The sequence below is a fragment of the Anas acuta genome, chromosome 8 (assembly GCF_963932015.1).
Source record: "Anas acuta chromosome 8, bAnaAcu1.1, whole genome shotgun sequence".
NCBI lineage: Eukaryota > Metazoa > Chordata > Aves > Anseriformes > Anatidae > Anas > Anas acuta.
Window position 1 is genome coordinate 973,320 of NC_088986.1, and position 21,120 is coordinate 994,439.

Sequence of the window (21,120 nt, forward strand, 5' to 3'; positions counted from 1 at the left end):
GCTGCTGTGCTGCCAGGTAAACCTGAGCCCCCATTAGCAGAATAAATTACATTTCCCAAAATTTAAAGTTGGAGGAAGGTGAGAGGGAGTGGGCATCGTGCTGCTGCCACTAGGGCCACAGGAATTTCCCCTCATATCTTCCAAATATGAAAGTATTCATTATTCCTCCAAACCTTTTTTTTTTTTTTATGCTGCCAGATAAAAAATGCTTGTAATGATGATATATATTATATTTGGTATCTAGAGGGCAAAATCTCTTCTCTCCTAATGCACATCCATCCTTCTCTTTATTATTTTTCAGCCAAAACCGAAACACAATTCGCACATTACATGATGCGATTTATGTGCAATAACATCAGCTTTTCCACTTATCAAAACCATTACAGTCATAAGCACATAACTCCCATTAACCTCAGCGACAGCAACTTAAATGTGAACCACAAGTGAGAATAAACCTTAAAGATGTCATTTAGCAGCAGCAGCCTTGTTTTCTGGTATGTGTCTAATGGCGAGATGGCAGGCTCATTTCTCTCCTCCCCCAACCCGCATTTTTTTTTTTTTTCCTCCTTACACGAAAGTACACTTTTCTCTTCGACAGGGAGATTAATTCGGGTCTGAAGGTGTAGTCATTTAGATGTGTTTAACGTTCCTGACGCATCGCTTCGGGCAGCGGTGCTCCATTGGGGCATGCGGGCGCGAGAGGTGAAGTGTCCTGGGGAGCCGCAGCGAGCTGGGCAGGCTGCTCCCACTCAATGCTAATGAGACAGCTTCTCGCGGAAATTTCGGCTCTGTAGAAGCTACGGGAGGTAGCACGGTTCATTAGGCTACGAAAGCTTTAAAATGTTAAAGGAACTGGTTTTTCTCTCTCATTTAAGTGAATTGCTAAAAGCACTGGGTTGTTCTTCCACGGAACTTCAAATTCACTATTTTCTTCATTAACTTTGACCTTTTTACATCTATTACAATAAGAAAAAAAAGTTAACTTCAGAGTAAGCTACTGCAAACTCACTTCCCCCAGGCTTTTACAAAGCCTGAGAGCTTGGGCTGGGAAAGAAACAGATCCCATGTGCCACTATTTTCTATACAAAAGGGATTTAGTGTTAGGGATCCTGAGGTCCTCGGAATCATTTCTAATTACTTTCGGCAGGGCACGTGCATGTATCCTTATCACCCCATGCTTATTGATATCAAAAGGACAGAGCGCCTGGTGGTGCTCCTGGCACATGGCCCCTTCCCCGTAGGCACAATTTGGGGCAATTTTTATGGGATGTTCGAGTCAAGCTTTTGAAGCAGCTGAAGACACAGCCGTGTGCTTTAGTTGTAGGTGAGCAACAAGCCCGATTAAAGAGAGCAATGGTCCCATCCCACATTCCTCCAGGTATCCTTAAAAAACCTTTCCCACCAAGCCTGGTTTAGTTCCTAAGGCTGCAAAGTTAAATGTTGTGACAATAACATATCAGCGAAGTGTTTTGCCCTTTCCAGCCCAGCCCCGCTGCACTGCTGAGGCATCCACCACCAAAAGCCCTTCCATGTGTTGTTGTTTCCTCTTTTTTAAAGGAAAGGTGCAAGCAGTGTGCTGCTCTGCTGCTCTGTGCCTCATCCCATCAGGGCTTCTTTCCTGCATTATCTGACTCCCAGAGCTGCTGTCACGGCCGTGCACGGGGTGCAGGGCAATGCCTCCCTTCTGCCACTGCCCTTTCAGCTCCTCGCTTTTGGCAGGTGGCTGGGACGAGGAAACACCCCGTGTTCTCTAACAGGGCTGGTTTAACACACAAAGCCGAAAGCTCAGTGGTGGTTACCTGACTCAGCCAAACCCCACTCCCTATGCTGGGCACATAATTGCTGCTGGCACCAGCGCGGGGTGCAGTGCCCAGGTCTCCATCCACCCCTTTGACAGGGTGTCACTTCTGTCGCGGGAGTCTGGATGAGTGTTTCAGCCTTGGTTTCAGTGCCTTAAGCACCTTTCTGCAACAGACCATAATGTAAGAGAGTACGTTTTTTAAATTAATTTCGGAAAGTTAATCACCCCCAGCATCTCGGCTCCCCGAGCAGCTGCTCCCAGGCCAGACTTCACACCCAGCCCTCGGGAAGCACGGCGGTGGCTGCGGGGCCGCAGAGCTCTGCCCTCGCGATGGCTCTCGCCAGAGGGTCTGCCAGAAGGCGCCTGGCTCTAATGAAAAACCTTGGCCGAGGGCTTTGACCTGCGATTTGAATGCAGAATTAGCACTCTGGTAAAGGTTAATGAACAGAAAGGGGTAGAGAGTTTTTGACTGAAATACGTCGGAAATGTTTAAACACGTGAAGGTCACAGACCAGGCCCACTGCTGCAGAAAGCGCCTGCTTCCCCTCGGCAGGGGAGGAGGAGGAGGAGGAGGGTCTGCTGGCATTTGGTGTAGAAATCTTCCCAAGCGATTAGGCTCTGAGCTATTTTCACCTAAATATAGATTCATTCACCTAAATATAGATTATATCCCTGCATCCCTGCCGTGCCTGCTGCACTGTGCCTGGTCCCCTGGAGGTGACATTGGCCCCACAGCGAGCTGGCTGTGATCGGGCACAGCTCCAGCAGGCACTCCTCACCTGCTGGGCAGCTTTGGGGCGCTGGGCTGGCAGGGGACAAGGTGTGACCCATGGGCCCGTTGTGTTAGCTGCCCAGCTTGTCCTACAGGCAGGCTTTGGGGTCCACTGCCTTCTGCTGGTCTCGGCTGAGACCCCTGCAAGGACAGCACGGGACTTGTCCTTTACTGTCTAAATGTGTTTGTTTTCCTGATAAACTGTGGTCTTGAAATGCAATTTTTTCCTTGTTTCTTCATCAAGTTGATGGTTGTGAAAAGTAATTATTTTAGCATATGGTGAAATGTGCAATTATGACTGCTAGGCTCTTCATCTAAGACAATCTGCATTAGCATGGATTGCCTATGAGCAATGACAACAAGGGGGTCAGCCAGTTCAGGCACAAAAAAAAAAAAACTCTGCCTAAACAAGTTCTTAATTTCTAATTCCTGTCCCATCCAACACCCATGACACCATTGTGGTAAATGGCAAATAATAATGGTAAATACAGGGATGGAGTCTTAAAGTGAATCACAACAGCTAGCTGTCGTGGGCTGTTAGCTTAATAATTGCTTTCAACTATTGTGTTCATTATTTCGATTATTAAGGCATTTTGCCTACAGGTAATGCTCACACTATTAGCAAAACCTGTGACTTGTGAAAAGTTCTTTAATGTTGCAATAAATCAGAAGTTCTTTGGGAAGAACTCCTGCCTTCTTCCCCCAGCACAGGCAGAGGGCACGGGGCAAAGACCTCCCCCCCGAGGGGCTGAGGCCATGTACCCCCCCCTGGCTGTGCAGAGGTGCTCAGTAGCACCCAGCCGCTCATCAGGCAGTGTTTGGAAGGGTTAGTAAGATCAAAACAAGCATAGGAGAAAAAGCACCCCATGGTTTGCATTTGTAGAAGGCAGAGAGGCACCATTTTAAAACAAAAGCCAAGTCTCCTGGAGGCAGTGAGCCAAATCTGTGTGTAATTATCATTTACTTTTCAACAGAGTATTATTAAAATAGCTCAAGTTGCAGCACAGCCATCATGCCCAGTTTAGAAGAGGTATAAGGTATATATATTTATTCCATAGCAGAACATGTTTCCACTCCTCCATGCGATGGCACCTCCTCCTTCACCAAGGCAGACCCCTTATGGGGTCCGTGCCAGGGGCTGAAGGCGAAGCCCCTGACCCCGCAGGCTGTTCTCCCCAGCCACAGCCCTGGCTTGTGCAGAGTGCTCTTTGCAGGGGCCATGCACTTTCCTCCAGAAAACCAAACCCCTTGCCAGAACTGACAGGTTTGAGAGTGGGTGACTGAGGAGCAAGGAGCGGTGCCGTGCTTAGGCAAGGATGGCTCAGCCCGGCCCAGGTTGGTGCCCCAGGCAGGTGGGCAGGGGGCTGGCAGCCAGCACGCAGCTCAGCGCCAGCCCCTTCCTTCTTTTTCCCCCTAGGACCAGCTGCTGCTTGTCGGCAATAGCATCCCAACGTCAGGACTGTGCCTAAGGGTGGCTGTCGTGGTCCCCTGGCAATCTCTGTGATGGATTTGTCTGCTTAACCCCCTGGCGCTGGGAGGCTCACCCAGCAGCGCTGTCCCAGCCCACAGGCGCCTGCTGTCACCTCCTGCGCTGCTCCAAGGAGGGGGCAGCTCCCAGCCCTGAATCTGCAGCAGATATGCAAATGCACTTAGCAAAGCGCTCCCGCAGATGTTCTTAATTAAAACAACCCAAACCCACATAAAGTAATAACCCAAAAAAATGCCTCACCGCTCTCATATGTTCTGAATCACTGCTGCAGAATACTACAGGAATATTATTTTTATAAGAGTAAACCATTTGCTAAATAAGCCACCTGTTAAATAAACACTCCCTCTCTCCAAATATTGTTGTTTTGTTTTCCAGACTATGCACAATCTGGATTTATTTGAGATGAAAAAAGATAATCACTAAAGAAAAAAAACTGTATTTTGACTATTTGAAACTATCCATCTTGTGCGCACATCTGCTCCTTTGCAAGCTGGCAGAGCTCTTACATTAAAAGAGAATCGTAGGTACTTATTCAGCCAGGAGCTAATGAATTTCCATCATCACACCATGGCAGCCTTCACTTTTTTAACTTCTTCAAGCCTCAAATTGTTTCTGATTCACCTGGCTTGACTCGCCAATAGAGGTGTCTTTTCACAGGGACAAATCCTGAACCAAGATTGTCTTAGCAAAGTTGACATGGGAGCAAGAACAGAAGTCAGCTCACTTTCATTGGATCCCTTTTTCCATGCTCCCAAAGCCAAGTTCGCCGTTATCCCACCTGCAGCCTGTCTGTACGGGAGCACCCTGCTGTGCACAGCCAGCACACAGCTGCTCCTTCAGCTGCCCCTTTCCCCTCCCGTCAGTGGGTTGCTTCCAGAAAACACCCGGTTAGTCATACTGAATGCGTGTCCCCGCAAAATAACCACACACACACACACACACACACACATTAAATAGCAATTAGTTAAATAAATCATTGCATCTGGCATCTTTTCTTCAAGCAGTGGGCAGCAGCTCCGAGCTTCCTGCCATCTCCTGGCACCACGCTGCTCCATGCTCCAGCTTGGTCTCGTTGCACCTCTCTTGGGTCATCTCAGAAACGAGATCACTCAGCTCTTCATGCTACACAGAGAATAATTTTATTCTGATCCTCAAGGTGCTGTTTAGAGCAGGACATAAAAGGCTACAGTGAAAAAGTGAAGGGAGCAAAACCAAGCATAAAGGAGAGGGCTTTGGGCCAGGGCAAGCAGTGAATCCCAGGAGCCAGCTTCGCTCCTGCCAGGGTACCCTGGGTGCAGCTGATCTCCTCTCTGAATCAGCTGCAGGAGGTTGCTGTTTGAAGGGTTTGGAGTTCACTTTTGAAGAACTTCTCAGAAACTAAGATTCAGAGTCCTAAAAGCTGCAGAATGAGTGTCTCCAGGCACTGTGTGATGTCCTTCCCAATCCCAGAGGAGCACTTTCCCACTGTGGGAAGTGAGGCCTTAGAGATGCTCATGCCCACACCCTGTTATCCAGCCTGACACAGACCTGGACCCAAAAGTCAGAGAGCAGATCTCTTGGGTGTGTTGTGCTTAGTCTGGGCTGAAATAGGTGCCGATGGCACGCAAAGCAGTCAAAGCAGTCCTGTCAATGTTTCTTCGAGCTTCCCTGGTAAATGTGTGGCCAGAGAGATGCTTATCATCTATTGCTGATGCTGAGAACTGGTTGCAAGAAGCCACATGCATTGTGTGTGTGTGCAGTTGTTTACCAGGGATTTAAAATGGCTTTAGCTGATTTTGTGTCCTCAGATCTGAAAATAATACCTAGTTGTCACAAATAATTACGCAGCATAGACAGAGGCTTGCAGCAGGTTTGACATCCTCATCCGTGCAAGTCGTACTTGCACAAAGTCCGGTTAACTTGGTGAGCCTACTTGTGCATGCTATTACACTCTGTGAATAATGGTACTGATATCTGGCCCATGGAAACCTCGCTGATTGGCAGTAAAAGCTGGGTAGGTGATCACCTAAGTGCATAAAATGTGGCCATAAAGATGCATCAGCATTATGAGTTCATATAAAATTGCAGGCACAGAACTGGACAAAACTGCTTTTCAAAATCAGCCCCATTATATCCTGTTCTTTTCCACAGAGAGCCTTTGTGATAATAATCCTGCTGCTATTTTGCATGTTCACACATATTTTCTTGCTCTTTGACACTCAGCACCTAGCAACTTGGCTCGTTCACCTTTAGCTGATGTTTTTCCCATGCCTTCTGAACAACACAGCAGCAAAATCCTCTATGCAAGTCTCACACTCTGTCCAGAAAAAGAAGCCTTTTCTTCCAAGACAAGTTCAGTTTTCACCCAGCTACAGGCTTGCCTATATCTTTTAAGCACTAAACCACGTCAGGTTGTGATTTTTTTTCCAAGAGCTTTTATACATCTTGACTCTAACGCAGATTCTTAGAAAATTTCACAAAGGTTTTATTACTCATTTCACTTTGAATGCAGCTCACAAATTAATGGTGCCTGCTAATTAGGCAGCTAACCTGGAAAAAAAAAAAAAAAAAGAAAGAAAAAAAAAGTAATGCTTCCCTTTTGAAGGTAATCTGCTGTAAAACACATGAAAGAGTTGAGTCAGATTTTAATAACTAAGAAAGCCTTTAGCTCCTTTAGCTTTGACATATGAACCGAGTAAGCCTGCAGTGCCCCCCACGTACACACACACACACACACACAGCCATGCCCCAGCACTCGCCCCCCTTGCCAGCTACCTGGTGCTTGCAGCACCAACCTGCTTGGTCCCAAACCAGTAAATGCAGCGTGCAAGGACAACGCGGCCAGTGCCACCCACAAAGCATCCGGACTGTGCAGGCTGCTGCCTGCTTTGCTGCCCAGACCCGCATGCCTCCTGCATGCCATGCAGCCCTGGCAAAAACCCAGCAGCAGACCTAGCTGCAAATGGTGCAAAACACGGCGCAGGTCGGGTACTGCCTGATAGGTGAGCAGCACGGAAGAGCCAAAATAGGCTGCCAGCTTTTGAAAGGCTGCAGTCTTTGATAATTAGCAGGGAAGAAAGGAAAATGTTTTGCATACCTGAGTCTACATTAAAGCACTAGTGCAAAAAGAAATTTATTTGGAAATATTGCAATGGCTGTTAGGAAAAAAGAAAAGAGAAGTGTATCCATGTAAGACAGACCCTTCCCTTACCTCCCCATCTCATCCTCTTCCATATAAAAATCCAAGATTTGTTTCATTCAAAGAATAGACTTTAAATTTCTATACTCGTGTCAGGGCAACATTAAATATTAAAGCAAGATATTAAAATTTCAGAGAAACTAAATTAAACCTGAGGTATTCAAAAATAAGTGTTCCTGAATATTTAATACTAGAAATTTCATAATTAACTTTAGAAATCTCTCATATTAAGAAAATGAGGAGCTGCCTAAAAAAAATGTGACCACAGCTGTGACCTTCCAGGGGGCTGTGGTGGATGCGCTGAGGCACAGAAAGGTGCGCGATGGGTTTGCTATGGAAGAGGCTTGGATTTACTAGGAATAAGAATGAGGCTGGAAGCAAAGTAAACCAAAGGTGGATTGATTGGGTTTGTGTATCTCTGCAAGCAGGTCTTTCCTCATTACCCATAAAGTCAGGGAGGGGCAGGCACAGGTGGGCCTCCTGCTAGTGTCTGCCAAAATTCCCCCAGCTGGACTGCTCCGTGTCCCACCATCATAAAGCCTTTTGCAGCATGCCTCTCCACTAACACTTCTAACATCTGCTCCAATATGCATATAAAACTGGGGGAGAGGTCCACATCCACACAGGAGCTGGCCCAGTACTTACTGTAATGGAAAAAAAATAAGGTGGAAAAAAAAAAAAAAAAGCTGCTTGGTGGCTGTCCCCGCGCGGAAGGGTGCTGCTGGTGTGGGGACACCGCAGTGGGTGGGAAGGGCTTGTTCTCCTCCACTCATCCCGAGCAAATCCTGCGTGCAGCAGCTGGCTGTCACCCTGGGTAGGTTTCGGATCAGCTAACGCATTAACCCAGTGCTTGCTCAGGCTCACTTGCCCAGCTGAGCTGGATGCCCAGGCACAGGGCATTTTTTTCTTCCTTCACCTGAGATCCCAGGGCTGTGAAATAGCTCTAGTTATAAAATGGTTCATAGAGATTTAAAGCATCAGAATTTATTATTCTAATGTCTGCGTCCCACATGCATTTTTATAAACGGAAAGTTGCTTTAAATCAATGGTATGCCAAATTTTTAGCTCTCTCAGAGAATTTGAGCATAGCAAACAAGGCCAGTGATTTACAGCACAACCTGCACGTGGCCAGAAGTCCTCCAGGTGCCATCACAAGCAGCCAGCTCGTACGCTGTGTGCTAAGGCTGTGGACTGAGTGATTGTGCCTCTGCTTAGAGCTGCATAACTGATAGTACAATTAGCAGCACTCGTAGCAGAGACTGCGCCACGGCTTATGAACACTGTGTTCCGCCTCTGCTCATCCTACATCCACAGAAAAAGGTGATCTTTTCATCGAAGTCTCTTGCATCTGTGGAAATCAAGTAGAATTCACTGTGGATGGAATAGAGAAAGTTGGTGGATTCATTCACTGGATGGGTCTAAATGCCACCCCCCTGTAGAACATCACCCTGCAGTAATGGGCAGAGGAAAACCAGTAGATTCAGTGGTACAGGTGGTAATTTGACATAGTCAAAGCAGCACCCTTGGGACCTGGCCACAGCCACAGCCCTTTGCCCTGGTGCTCCTGCTGCCGCTGCACACTCAAGCCTCCAGGAGCAGGGCGAGGAGCACCCATGGTGAGCAGGCCCACGACGGGCAGCAGGCTGCAGGTCACACTGTGCTGGGCACCGCGGGCAGTGACTCGTTATGGTGGCTGCTAATTTGCACGACTCGTTTGGAGAGCGCCGCGCGGTACGATAGTGGAACAACACTCACTCCCAGCAAAATGTCAGGTTATGGATGGAGGGGAAGAGAAGGGGCTTGAAGAGATAAAACCATATACTGACAAAACAATAAAGGAAAAATCAATCTTTATGACAGATGAGAAAGGAGATTTACAGTGTAATCAGAAATCACAAAGAGATTCATGGCTTGCCAGAACGGTATCCAGGCAGCATTATTCTATAGAAGGCAACACAATCGTGCTGGCAAGATCTGTTTGCTTGTTTCTGAACAAATCTCTCAGCACGTTCTGTTGAAGTGGGCTGCTACAGGCACAGATCTCAGCACTTCATCTGCACGGGCATGTGTCTCCTTTCACTAAGCGCTCGGCTCCACAATCCTTTGGCTTTTCCGATGCGATCAGCCGGCACAGAACATGTACTCCAAAAATTGCCCGAGATAAGGAGCCGCCCCGGCGGGAGATGCAGTGCCACGTAGCCTCCTCCTCACACAGTCAGAGCAGCAATTAGAGTGAAAATCAAGGCATACACGCTCTGCTAATGATCTTCTGGCTATCAGCTGGTTGTATTAGCTTCTGTTTAGTTTGATCTAATGTCTTTTAGATAAGGTCAAAATGACCAGTCAGCTAGCCTTCAAAGAAATCCTGATCTATAAATTTAATACCATGTAAAGCTTATACTTCAACCTAAACCAGTGTAGATTGCTTGGCATTTTTATCTAAAAAGCAAGAATCACATAGCAAGACCCTTAGGTGATTTAATCATCCAGTTACAGCAGTGGAAAAACAAACTCTTTTTTCTTTTTTTTTTTTTCTTTTTTTTTTTCCTGTAAAATCTCTTCTTATTGTATTACTGATGTATATCGTGGCCTTCAAAACCTGTTCCTTCCTGTCACCAGAATCAACAGTGGTCATTTACAGTGGGTAAATTGGTTTGCCCCTGCGTATCTATGGAAAGGGTCCTCAGCATGTCCAAAACCCGAGCTTGGGCAATCCAAGTTCACCAGATCTGCTGCTGGGTTGCACAAGTTCTTGTAGGAGGTGCGTTTAAGTCTTGGCATGGGGCATTGTTTCATTTTGGCTATGTCTTTGCTTTGCATCGCTTTGCCCTGAAGCCGAGCGAGGCAGCCTGGCGGCCCCTGCTCGCTTCTATGCTTGACTTCGGGGAGGCCTGGCAGACTGGGCAGGGCTATTTCCCTGCAGATGTGACAAATGTCAACTGAACGGAGAAATTAGTCATCAAATATGCCAGAATAGCTTCTAAAACCACCCTTTAGGATGCAAAAGGATCTGCTGAGGGAGATAGGACCGTCCCTGCTGGGACCTCATGCCCTCGCCTCGAGCCTTTCGGTGCAGCGGGGCCGTGGGGGCTGTGCTAGGCCGCGGGTTGTGCTCCCAGGGCCTGGTCTCCTGCCCCAGTGTCTGCCTGCCGGTGCTCACAGCACCTTGACCCCGTGTGGTGCCCCAGCTCTACCCTGGGGAGGGGAGGCCTCCCTGCCTCCCTCTGCTCGGCCTTCGGATGTCCTCGGCACCAGCTACAAGGCACACACATTTCGTACACCGTCCCCGAGCCCCGGCATCACAGATGAGCAGTGAGATACAGCGACAAGCTCAAACTCAGTTAGGAGAAGCAATCCAGTCTTTTTTTGTCCCCAGCACCTCTTAGAACATCTCAGAGGTGTTCTGGTGTCAAGTGCAGACCTAGCGGAGTGCACAGGAGTTCCCTGGCAATATGCAGTTGCAAAACAAGGGTTAAACACAAGGGCCAGTCTCTAGTATGGATATAGGTCTGTAGGCCTTATCACTGGGTCAACTATGTAAAGAGTAATTGATGGAGAGCATCACAAAAGAACAAGTTAAAACAGGGACCCATCAGGCTGGTGGTGAATCTTCCAGTCTGTTCCCAGTTTGTCACCAGTGACACCACCAGAGAGCCTTGGCTCTAATATAGTGACACAAGTTACATGAATGTCAACAAAATCATTAATTTGCACAGCACTATGAAAATGCATATCACTGCACACGGGATAAAAATGACTATGATACCAGATACAACATTTACATATTGTGGGGAATTAATTCATCCTTCATGCAGGTCTGCACCATTATGGCAATAAATCAGCTGTCTGATGAAGGCAGCAGCAATGAAAAATTACACGATCTTTTGGCCTACTGACTTGGTCAAGAAAATGACACAGATTGGAAACCGCATCACACTCTCCCTTGGTCTCTCTCTCCCTTTGCTCCAGTGAAGCCTTGCCTGGTGCTCACAGTGCTGCCTTTTGTGTTTAGCAAGAGTCAAGAGCAGAAATCTAATCAGAGCAAAACCTTGAAGGCATCAGGTTTATGCCACAGTGCTGCAAGTAAAAGACGACTGAATATGATCCTTAATTTTCCCAAGATAGTTTCAAAACAATGAGTTTATCATTTTCAAGCCGAGCCATTTGTTTATGCCCTTTTCTCCTTTGTTCTCAGATGGTGGGCAACCTGGGTTTTATTTTGCACAAAGTTCTTTTGCTAGTATTCATCCATAATCATCAACAAAATAACTTAATATATGTAGGCGACTATAATGACAGTAAATGCCGTGTAGGTGGGATAATATGTGCTTCATTGTCAATGCTTGCATGCTGAATTAAATACCCTATTCTGGTCAAATGCTAATACATTCTATGAGCACTTGCCTATAAACACATTTTTAAAATGTGGTAGAATACAAAGGTGATATGAATAATATATTGAAATAATCTGATATGTGTGAGTTTAAGAACTGGTGTTTTTCTGCAGCGCGTTGCTTGGTACTGGCACTGAAATGATCTGCATGAAAAAAAGTATTCATAGTAGTATCAATTCAGTCCTAAATACAGTACACCCATCAGGACTACGGTAGCATCAGTCCTCATCTGTAAAGGATGTATTCTTTTCTAAATGGACTCAGCCACAGCTGGCTGCTCAGCTGGTGCCAGAATTATGTAGCACATTACACTTCGACTTCTGATGAAAACCTAGGTGAGGTACAAAACAGGTGGAATTTAAATTTCTGCAGATCCTTAGAATTTAAAGCAGCTCAGACCTCAGCAGCACTTCTGTCTCAAGAACACCTTAAAATCAATGGCAGCCTCTGTGCCTGATGGTATTCGGGTGGTTGGTTTTATGCTGGTGCTCAGTGTTGGGCCACTGGACAAAAAAGTGATTGCAATGACGTGAATCATCTGGCAGACAAAGTGCATAGTAGCTGTAAAGACTTTGTGTGTGAAGCTTTTATTGGATTCAGCAACAGCTATAGGGGCCGGGCTAGGGAAAGGCAGCAGACTCCCTGTGGGAACGGGGCACCCGGTGCCCTGGGGTCTCAGCTGCAGCGCTCCTGGCTTGCCGCTGGCCACTGCCTGCCTCAGGGACCTGTCCGGCTGTGCTCCCACTGGCAGGCATCAGCCAACAGCGAGGTAACAAGAGCCTTAGCAGAGCTGAGATCAGCTCTTCCAGCACTACCATGTGCTACCAGCCTGCAGAATGCCGAGCACGGGACTGGCAGCCGTACTAAACATGCCACGGGCTGATCAGCTTGATTGTTTATTCACTTCTCTTAGATCAGCGGATGTAAAATAGATTGTTCCTCATTACAGAGTCAGGCTTTTCAATTAAAATGTATAATGCACTGAACTGGGAGTATGTGTATTCCGAACAATCAGGTGCAGTTCGACAAGAAATAAAATGTGAGCAGTATTAGCTTGGTATAGCCAAATGTTTCTGTGGTTTCTGCAGCGCCCAGCCCCGTGATGCATGGCACAACCTGGCAGGGTGCTGCAGTGCAGACCTGGGGTGATGTGCCCCTCACTTTCAAGAAGCATTGCCTCATCTTTGAGAGCCCGTAACTATTGCTTATTCCGTCTCTCTGATACACTTTAGATTTTTTTTCTCTTCTGTTTTACATTGCAGCAATCTGTAAACCTAGGGATACCATGTTGTATTGATGCCTTGAGTACAAATGCCCCAGGTACCAGTGCATCTAGCTGATGTTTTAATTACTCTCCTAATACAGCAAGGATTTTAAAGAGCAGTAAACAGCAGTGCCCTGAATTAATGCCTTGCTTCTGGGTTGTCTGTTTTTCACAGATGCATTTTCCTTAGTGATCCGGAGCAAAAGGCTTAGTACATTACCATTGCATAAGACAACTTAAAAGAATAAATAAGTCCTGCAACACAGGGCTCAGTATTAAAAAGACAATGTGACAATAATGTCTGAACGATACTACATATTTTAGAGCTATAACTAGATTAGGAAAATCAAAGCACTTCTTGACAAGTAATGTAAATGGGTATTTAAGGTGATCTACTACAAACTACAAATCAGTTCTGGCTTTGTGCTGAGTGCTGAACAGTGAAATTGGAATAAATATAAGAATTCTGCTGCATAAATAATTTGATCTGAAAACATACATATATATATAATATGCTCAGTGGTTGCCAAGTGAGGACCATGACTTAAAATACAGATTTTGTTTAAAACCTTTATCTATCTAGAAAAAAAAAAAATATATATATATATATGTCCTGACCCTAAAAACAAGAAGGGAGAGGAGATGTTCTGTGCTGGTAATTTACTGCAATTTTTGCTCACAGCGCTTCCTTGGGGCTCTCTCATGCCTACCCAGTGCCACAGATCATGAGAACAGGTTGTAGATGTCTTAGGGCAGCCCACAAGTCCCAGAGGTTGGGCTGAAAAGCAGAGAGGCATCCTCAGGAGCTGTGGCGGCGTGCTCCCTACGAGGGCAGGGTGCTGCTGAATGTCCCCTGGGACGCACGGAGACAGGAGGAGTGAGTGGGGGCTGGCAGTCCTGGCTCGGAGAGGACTCTGACAGCCACGGGGAGAAACAGAGGTGAAGATGTCATGGGGGGACCAAACCAGATCTCTCTGTGCTGTGAAATAGATGAAATTTGCACAACCCAGGGAATAAAACACTATTTTTCATCCTTTTTTTCAAGTGGAACTCTGCCTGTAATGCTGCAGAGACCCCAAATGTCCATTAGCAATTTGTAGCTTCAATAGCTGCCATTGGAGTTGCTTTATGCAATATAAAGACCAGGCTCAAAGTGTTGTGTTATTAAAAATAAATAAATAAATAAATAAATAAAATCTTTGCACCGGACCAGTTCTAACATGGCTAATGCCCAAATAATTCTGACCATTTCAAGGGTGCTTACTCTTAATTACAAACTTTTACTTTATTTACAAAGTATGCCACACTTAATTGCATGTCTTTCTAATATCTCTTGGTCAGGAAAATGAAGCAAATGCTAATCTGGTAGACCTAAAAAGGAATGCCTCACTAGTGGAATTTGGAAATATAAAGCAACTGCAATGCAGATCTGCAAAATGTTCTAGAGTGCTTCTTGGAGGAGGAGCTGAGATGCAGCGCTGCCCATGGACTCAGCTGGTCACAGGAACCGAATGAATTACGTGAACCTGCGATGGCCTTGAATTTTCTCATTTGTTTCAGAATTAGCTCTCTTTTCAGTCTAATGTCAATACTTAGTGTTTGAACTCTGATGGGCTGGTTTGCTAATTATCATCAGTGTCTTTTGTGAAGCAGCTTACCCAGGCTTTTAGAGCACAATTACCAGCCTGTTTCAGCAGACAGAATGCCTGCAACATTTTACATGCTGAAAATAAATACATAAAATATAATAAAGTAAGATTTTTATTAGTAACATACTTCTAGGGAAGAGTATAAAATATCCATTAGAAACCCTGTTAACAGTATTGGTCATTATGACAAGAGGGAAAATAGCTTTCTTAGGGATTTGATTTCTTTTTTTCTTCTTAATGGATACTACCCTTTTGCTGTCACCAGTAGACAATGTTGTCTCTTAACATTTACTCAGCAGTTATCATTTTTATATTTCTTCATAACCACAGCAATTCAAATAATGTTGTTGCTCTACTTCTGTCTCTACTTTGATAAATACAGATAACGATCTAGCTCCAAAAATGCCCCCACTCTCGTTGACATTGCACAAGTCACCAGGTAGGGTAATTTGGCTAATTCAATCCTGTACCATATTATTATTATTAATAATAATACATTTAACATCATCAAATAGAGTTTTGCAAAATGGTTGTTTCTCAATTTTTCTTCAACAAAATCTGGACACTTTGTGTCAATTGGACCAGGGACCTTGTGTCAATGGGACCTCTGCACAGGGTGGTCTCTCTCCAGGAATATCATATTGGTGCCTGCAGGAGCCTCAGCTGAACATGCATGGCTTCATTCTGTAAGGACAAAGCTGGGAGAAAATAGTTGTATTAACAGGAGGCTCAAGTATATCCATTTAATATTTCCATACTGTATTTAATTGACACTCTGTGTGCGGTGCAAAATCAATTACAGTGCAACACCAGATTTAAATACGATGTCAATCCAGCTACGCTATTGCAGTTTGGTTTGACCTCTGTGAACCAGGGGCAGGCTATGTTAGAAAGCAGTGAAGCAACAACCATCTCAGACTTTTCCAATTAAAACTGGAATAGCAAATTATTAAAGGGTCTGCATTATTTCTAACTGTGAAAAACATACAGCAGATAGGATGAGTTCCATAAGGGGTAGCTCAAAGCTCATTTCTAGGAGGAGAGGAATGAATTAGGAACACCCATGGATGCAATAAATCTACCATAATGTACTTATTATTTTTTCTTACAGAGCAGGTCTCATGTATCACAGTATGGTCTATTTTGTATTATACCCTGGGCCCAAGATGTTGTCGTATCTGTTAAACTGGTCTGCATAAAAAGTTAGGGTACGAACTCGACGTTCAAAGCTGAATCTTTCTGTTAGCATTTAATAGCTTTAAAAAGCTTGACAGATAAAACCCAATCTTAGCTATCAAGCACCAGCTTTTGATTACACAGTTCTGTAAACAAGATCAAAGTAAATTTATGAGCAAAATTACTTTCTGTTGTTAATGCCTCTTTCAGAAAATTAATACAGTTGATATAAGAATTGACACAGGTTACAAAGCTAAACCCCTTTTTAAGCCATGTGCAGCAGCTTCATCATTTAAATATGTTCTCATGTAGTATATCTACGATAAATAATTTGCTTACCATGGCAAGTCTTAATTTTTAACCTAATGAATGGATATCTCATATATGCTGACTTTGATCCTCAATCTCCCGAGTCCCACGCACACGTGGCCTTTGTTTTGGCAGGTTTGACACGTTTGACCTTTACACTGCCCGAGTTTGGTGTTTAATTACCAGGCGGTACTAGCTGGGCTGCAGAATGCAATCACTCGCTAGTAAAACCTGCATGCAGAGTGATGCTGCACACTGTGAGATTTGGCAAGTGCTGCTCAGTAGGACTCCTCTTGCATTTGGGAAATCACTCAGCAGAATTACAGCTTTTGATGGCAAAGCTACTTAAAAGCAAATAAGGTCAAAAAAGCATTAAGGAGCCTGAAGGGAAAGCCTGGCATTATTCATCCGTTCCGAACATAAAGCTCCTGTGTCAACTGCGAGCAGTTACAGTAAACATTTGTACAATACTTCACCTACGTAAATCAGATTAATGCTAGCGAATGATTTCTGCTTGGTAATGTGATGACTTCCCTGCAAATAATGGAAGACGAAAGGGTGGGTGGAGTGCAGCACCGCTCCCAGGCACGTCTCCCCTCATAGCACGACCAGCAGCAGTGCCATGTCCCCGCTCGGGACTCGCATGGACGGGTGCTCCCTGTACCCCTGAGAGGGGCTGCGGGGTTGGTCCTCAGCTCTCGTGCTCGTGTGGCACAGCCTGTGAGAGCCCCAGCTGGACAAACCCGAGGAAGTGAGAATTGAAATAGTGCTTATTAAGATGAGCCTAAAAAAATGAAAAAACCTGTGGAAGGAACACGGCATGGGGAGAGCTGGAGGCTGCCCCTGAGAGGGGCATCCATTTTGTATACAGGTGACAAATGAAAACAGATGCTTTTCCATTAATGTTAATATCTTAAATGCTAAAAAGTCTTTTTGCAAAAGACCAATATAGCTTTTATTACACGATAAGTTACTGGAACTTCAGTGTTATTTTGCAAATATAAAAACTATTCTTTCAAAAAGAGTATTTTAAATGGAACCTGCCAGGTGTAATGTGTGATGTTATAGCTGATGACCCACAATTAAAAAAAAAAAAAAGACCTTATTAAAGTAAGTGCAAAATCAAAATGGAAGCACAAATCTCTTTATCGTAAGACCAAAAGAAAAGCTCTAACTTTTGGGATTTTGACTCACAGACCATATGGCAGAGGTGTGATAGAGAACACCACCAGGTTACTCTATCAGTAGAGCTCTTCCTGTAGATCTATAAATACTGTACATAATCTCTAGATTTTCCATGCAAAAGCAGATTTTCCCTTTGTTGTGCCAGTGCTGGCATCTCCATGACAAATTCTGCCACCTTTGAGCGAGGTATGTGCTTTTGTGCAGCAGGACTTTTTACCTGGCAGCATATTCCTGATCCCAGCTGGGTTGCTTTGCAGAGCTGCTCTCTAACCACGTTTGCATGTACAGAGGAGCCATGCACATGTACAAGGGACTTGCAATACACGCTGTGCTCTGCTGCAGCTTCAGCTTTGCAGTGCTGGAACCTTCGTGGTTTAAGTGAAGCAAACCTTGCTGGGATCAGTATTGCAGGAAGTGGAATTAGGCCTAGTGTATTTACAGATGAATCTCCATCGTGCATTCATGGTAAATGTTGGGCTTCCCATCTCATTTCCACTCTACAGAAAGTGAGGAAGAACAATGACATTAAAACATGTAAAAGAATGAAATTCTGCCTATGCACTGAGGTGTCTGAATCTCATTTAGGTGCATAGTAAAAGAGACAGGCTAATACTAAGCAATTACAAAATGTTTCCTACAATCGACCTCATTGAATGAAATACATACTAGTAATCCAAAGAAAGGAAGGGTGCACTGCATGCTCATGGACTCAGACTCAAGACATGAATTTAAAAAACCACAGAGATAATTACATGCATTAAAGTTATCCTCCACACACACCTTAAGTGTAAAAGAAACCATTATTTCTCTATACTGCCCCAAACCTCAGCTTCGTTTAGGTTAGGTAAATTTCTTCTAATATTATCAGTAATCAGACCGAACAAAAATCTGTCATGACAATCTACTCTTGATGAATTTCAGAACTGTGAACTTTTAGCTGAGGTATTAGCAAATGTCAGCAAATAATGCTCTATTTTATTCCAGAACAACTATGATATCATATAGATAAAAGAAAAAACTTCTGCCCATATTTGTGCCTAGGCAGCTTTCTCACAAGTAAATTGTTGCATAAATTCCAGAGTAAATCTAAGAATAATGCTGAGAGCAACTTGAAATGCTTCAGTATAATGTGCCACTCGCATCATGTCAGAGCCGGATTTCGCATTATGGATGATACCCATCACACCTTTATCTGTCTTCTGCTGATGAAATTTCTGCTGTGAGTCAATGTACAGCATCCGTGTCAAAAGATCAGATATTGTATTTGTTTGTTTTCCAGCTTGCTTATAGCTGATAACAGCATAAGCCAAGTGAATCCAAGGAAAAATAATTCATCACAGTACACTGGTCACCCTTGCACTGCCACAAAAAAACATTCCCGTGCCTAGTGTGAATCCAACTGCATCAAATTCTGCTTAAACATCATCAATCAGCAGCACAGAAAGCACTTTTCTAGAGCTCCTGTAGGGGTTGATGGAGTGAAGCCCAACTGAATATATTGGCTTAAGCCCCAGTCAGGTCAGTGCATTTCTCAAAAACCAGACCCAACATAAAAAATAAAAATAAATAAAAAATAAAAACCAATTCCTGCTGCACACACACCTCAGCCTGGCCAAGTGCCTGTGCAGTGCTGGGCTCCGTGGGGATCTCTCTTTCTCCCTCCCTCCCTCTCCCCAGCTGTGCCGTGTCCCCGTGGCTTGGCACCGCGAGGCACCGCGTGGCTCGGGGACATCACAGCCCCTGTGCCTGCGGGGCCGCTGGCCACAGAGGAGACAAAGCCATCCCGGGACAGCGAATGCCTGGGTAACGGGAGATGGTTGAGTTACTTTTCCCTGTGTTCACGTTCCTTCTTTTGAGGATTGTATTTTATTCTAGAGTCAGGCTGGGGGTTGTACCTATATATTTATACACTGCTCTTTTTTGTTTGTTTCTAAACAAATCATCTCAAGATGACAGGAAAGGGTGGAGGTTTAGTTTTTAAAAAGCGGTTTACAGTAACTAAATTAAACGGATGCCTTATTTACGAGGATTGAAGGATTTTTTTGGAGAAGCAATCCCTACTCCAAAGGTAGCCCAAGAAGCCCCAGCAGGGGACCCCTCAGCAGCAAGGAGCGGCAGCAGGCAGGACGTTTATGTGTGGAGCCCAGGCGAGGGGTGACAGCCCGAGCAGACAGAGATGCTGGTGTCTGAGAGGTGCCCGGGGGTCCCAGCCGTGGGGGCTGCACATACTGGGGGCACCCAGCACCTGTGCCCGGCCCCCGCAGCAGCCCGGGGCTCAGCACCCAGGGGCGGCCCTGGGCAGGGGATGCGAGCCGAGGGAGAGCCAACGTCACGCGAGCGATGCTGCTGTGATAATGGATCCATCTGCATAGCCGGGCTGATCTTGATATTTGCAGTGAAAGAAAGAGACTCTTCAAAACTTAGAGAAATGTTTTTCCAAAGCCACTCGGTAACTTCCTTGTGACCTTACTACTGTACAATGAGTAGGAAGAAAATCATTTTGCCATAGGCCATCAGAAAAGACTTGGTTAGGTGAACAGCAGAACTTCTCCCAGGATTAAAATACAGTGACATTTTCTGTTTTTTGGTTTGTTTCTCTGTTTTGGTTTTTGTTTTTTAATGAGTTTAACCTGGAGTCAACAGAGTCCCCAATTCTTTCCAAATCTCAGCAACAGCCTACAGGGAAGAATATATTTATTTCCTGCATCTGTTCTCCAAATTAAATCAGAAAATGTTTATAAAGGAATAAACGGTTCTTGGTAGTCCCCGGGGAAGCTCTTATGGAAACCTGACATTATAGAGATGCTTGCTGCCAGTGATCTCTGTGTTGCAGCATGGCTGGAACCTTTCTTCACGGAACTTTTTTTCCTCCTTTTATATTGTACTAATTGTAAGGGAAATATAACACCACTGCAGGGTTAAAATCTGGTTCCAGTGAAGTCAATGGCAAGAATTCCATTTATTTCACTGGATCAAGGATTTCATTTCAGATGTTTATTGTGCTGTCAGAACAGGGAGCAAGCAGACTGCGTGTCTGCAAGGCACGCAGGGTATCTAGCAATCAGCCTTGGTGTTATATTGCAGAATCATTTGCGTTTGCTCTGGCATTAGGAACATTGTTCGAGGGTGTTTTAATTGCACATATGAACGCAAAGGAAGAGTCAGTGTGCCATTAATACAACATTGATGTTTAGCACTTACAATAAAGCACCGTGTGGAACTATGATCAAATCTGACAAGTCCAAACTTTAAACGATGTACAGCATTTTATGATGCATGTAGTATTTTTAGTAGCAACAGACTATGACATTTGAGGGCTGCAGCCTAGTAGGATATACCAGTGTTTCCCGCTTCTATGTAATATTTTGTATGGGTTTAGAGAAGATGGCCTCTGTTGTGCATTGTTTGTGAAATGTTTCTTATCCCAGAGAGGTGTATGATGTAAAATACGTCAGTGAAAAGTGTATATTTTATGTGAGAGGAAAATACATTTTAATAAAGGTAAGCTTTGTTAGCTGTAAAAATGGCAACTGTTCAAGTGTACAGTAACTTCTTACTAATGTACGAAAATCTGTGATATTTTTGATTTGATTGTATTTGTATTGCCCAAATAAAACATTTTGGCTGTATTGTTCTTAACTGTTACTTTTTTAAAAAAGGGATAATGCACATTTATTTCTCAAGAATGTGGTTAGTGATGGTGGCATTTAAGCCAAGATGCTTTTCCTCTTACCTATTTTTTTTTTCTTTACGGGAAGATAAAAGCTAAAAAGTTACATCTGGAATTCTAGAAGCATGAGTCAGCTATATCCAAATGTAAAACCACAAAAATGCCCATGCCGGAAAAGCAAAAGGATGATGAGACACCTTTATTTTATTAACATATATGGTAACTAAGCTCCT

At 44.5% G+C, this 21,120-nt stretch overlaps 1 protein-coding gene across 3 annotated transcripts in view; it reads left to right on the plus strand.

Annotated features, from left to right (window-relative positions):
- NEGR1 (neuronal growth regulator 1) overlaps positions 1 to 20,851 on the plus strand; it is a 260,822-nt gene extending 239,971 nt beyond the window's left edge. For 2 of the 3 annotated variants that reach the window (XM_068690070.1, XM_068690074.1), the window contains one exon: positions 38 to 20,851. The gene's annotated coding sequence lies outside the window, so the exon portion shown is untranslated. The remainder of the gene's footprint in view (positions 1 to 37) is intronic. The other variant, XM_068690071.1, reaches the window with a different exon arrangement.
- Positions 20,852 to 21,120: the final 269 nt, after the last annotated feature.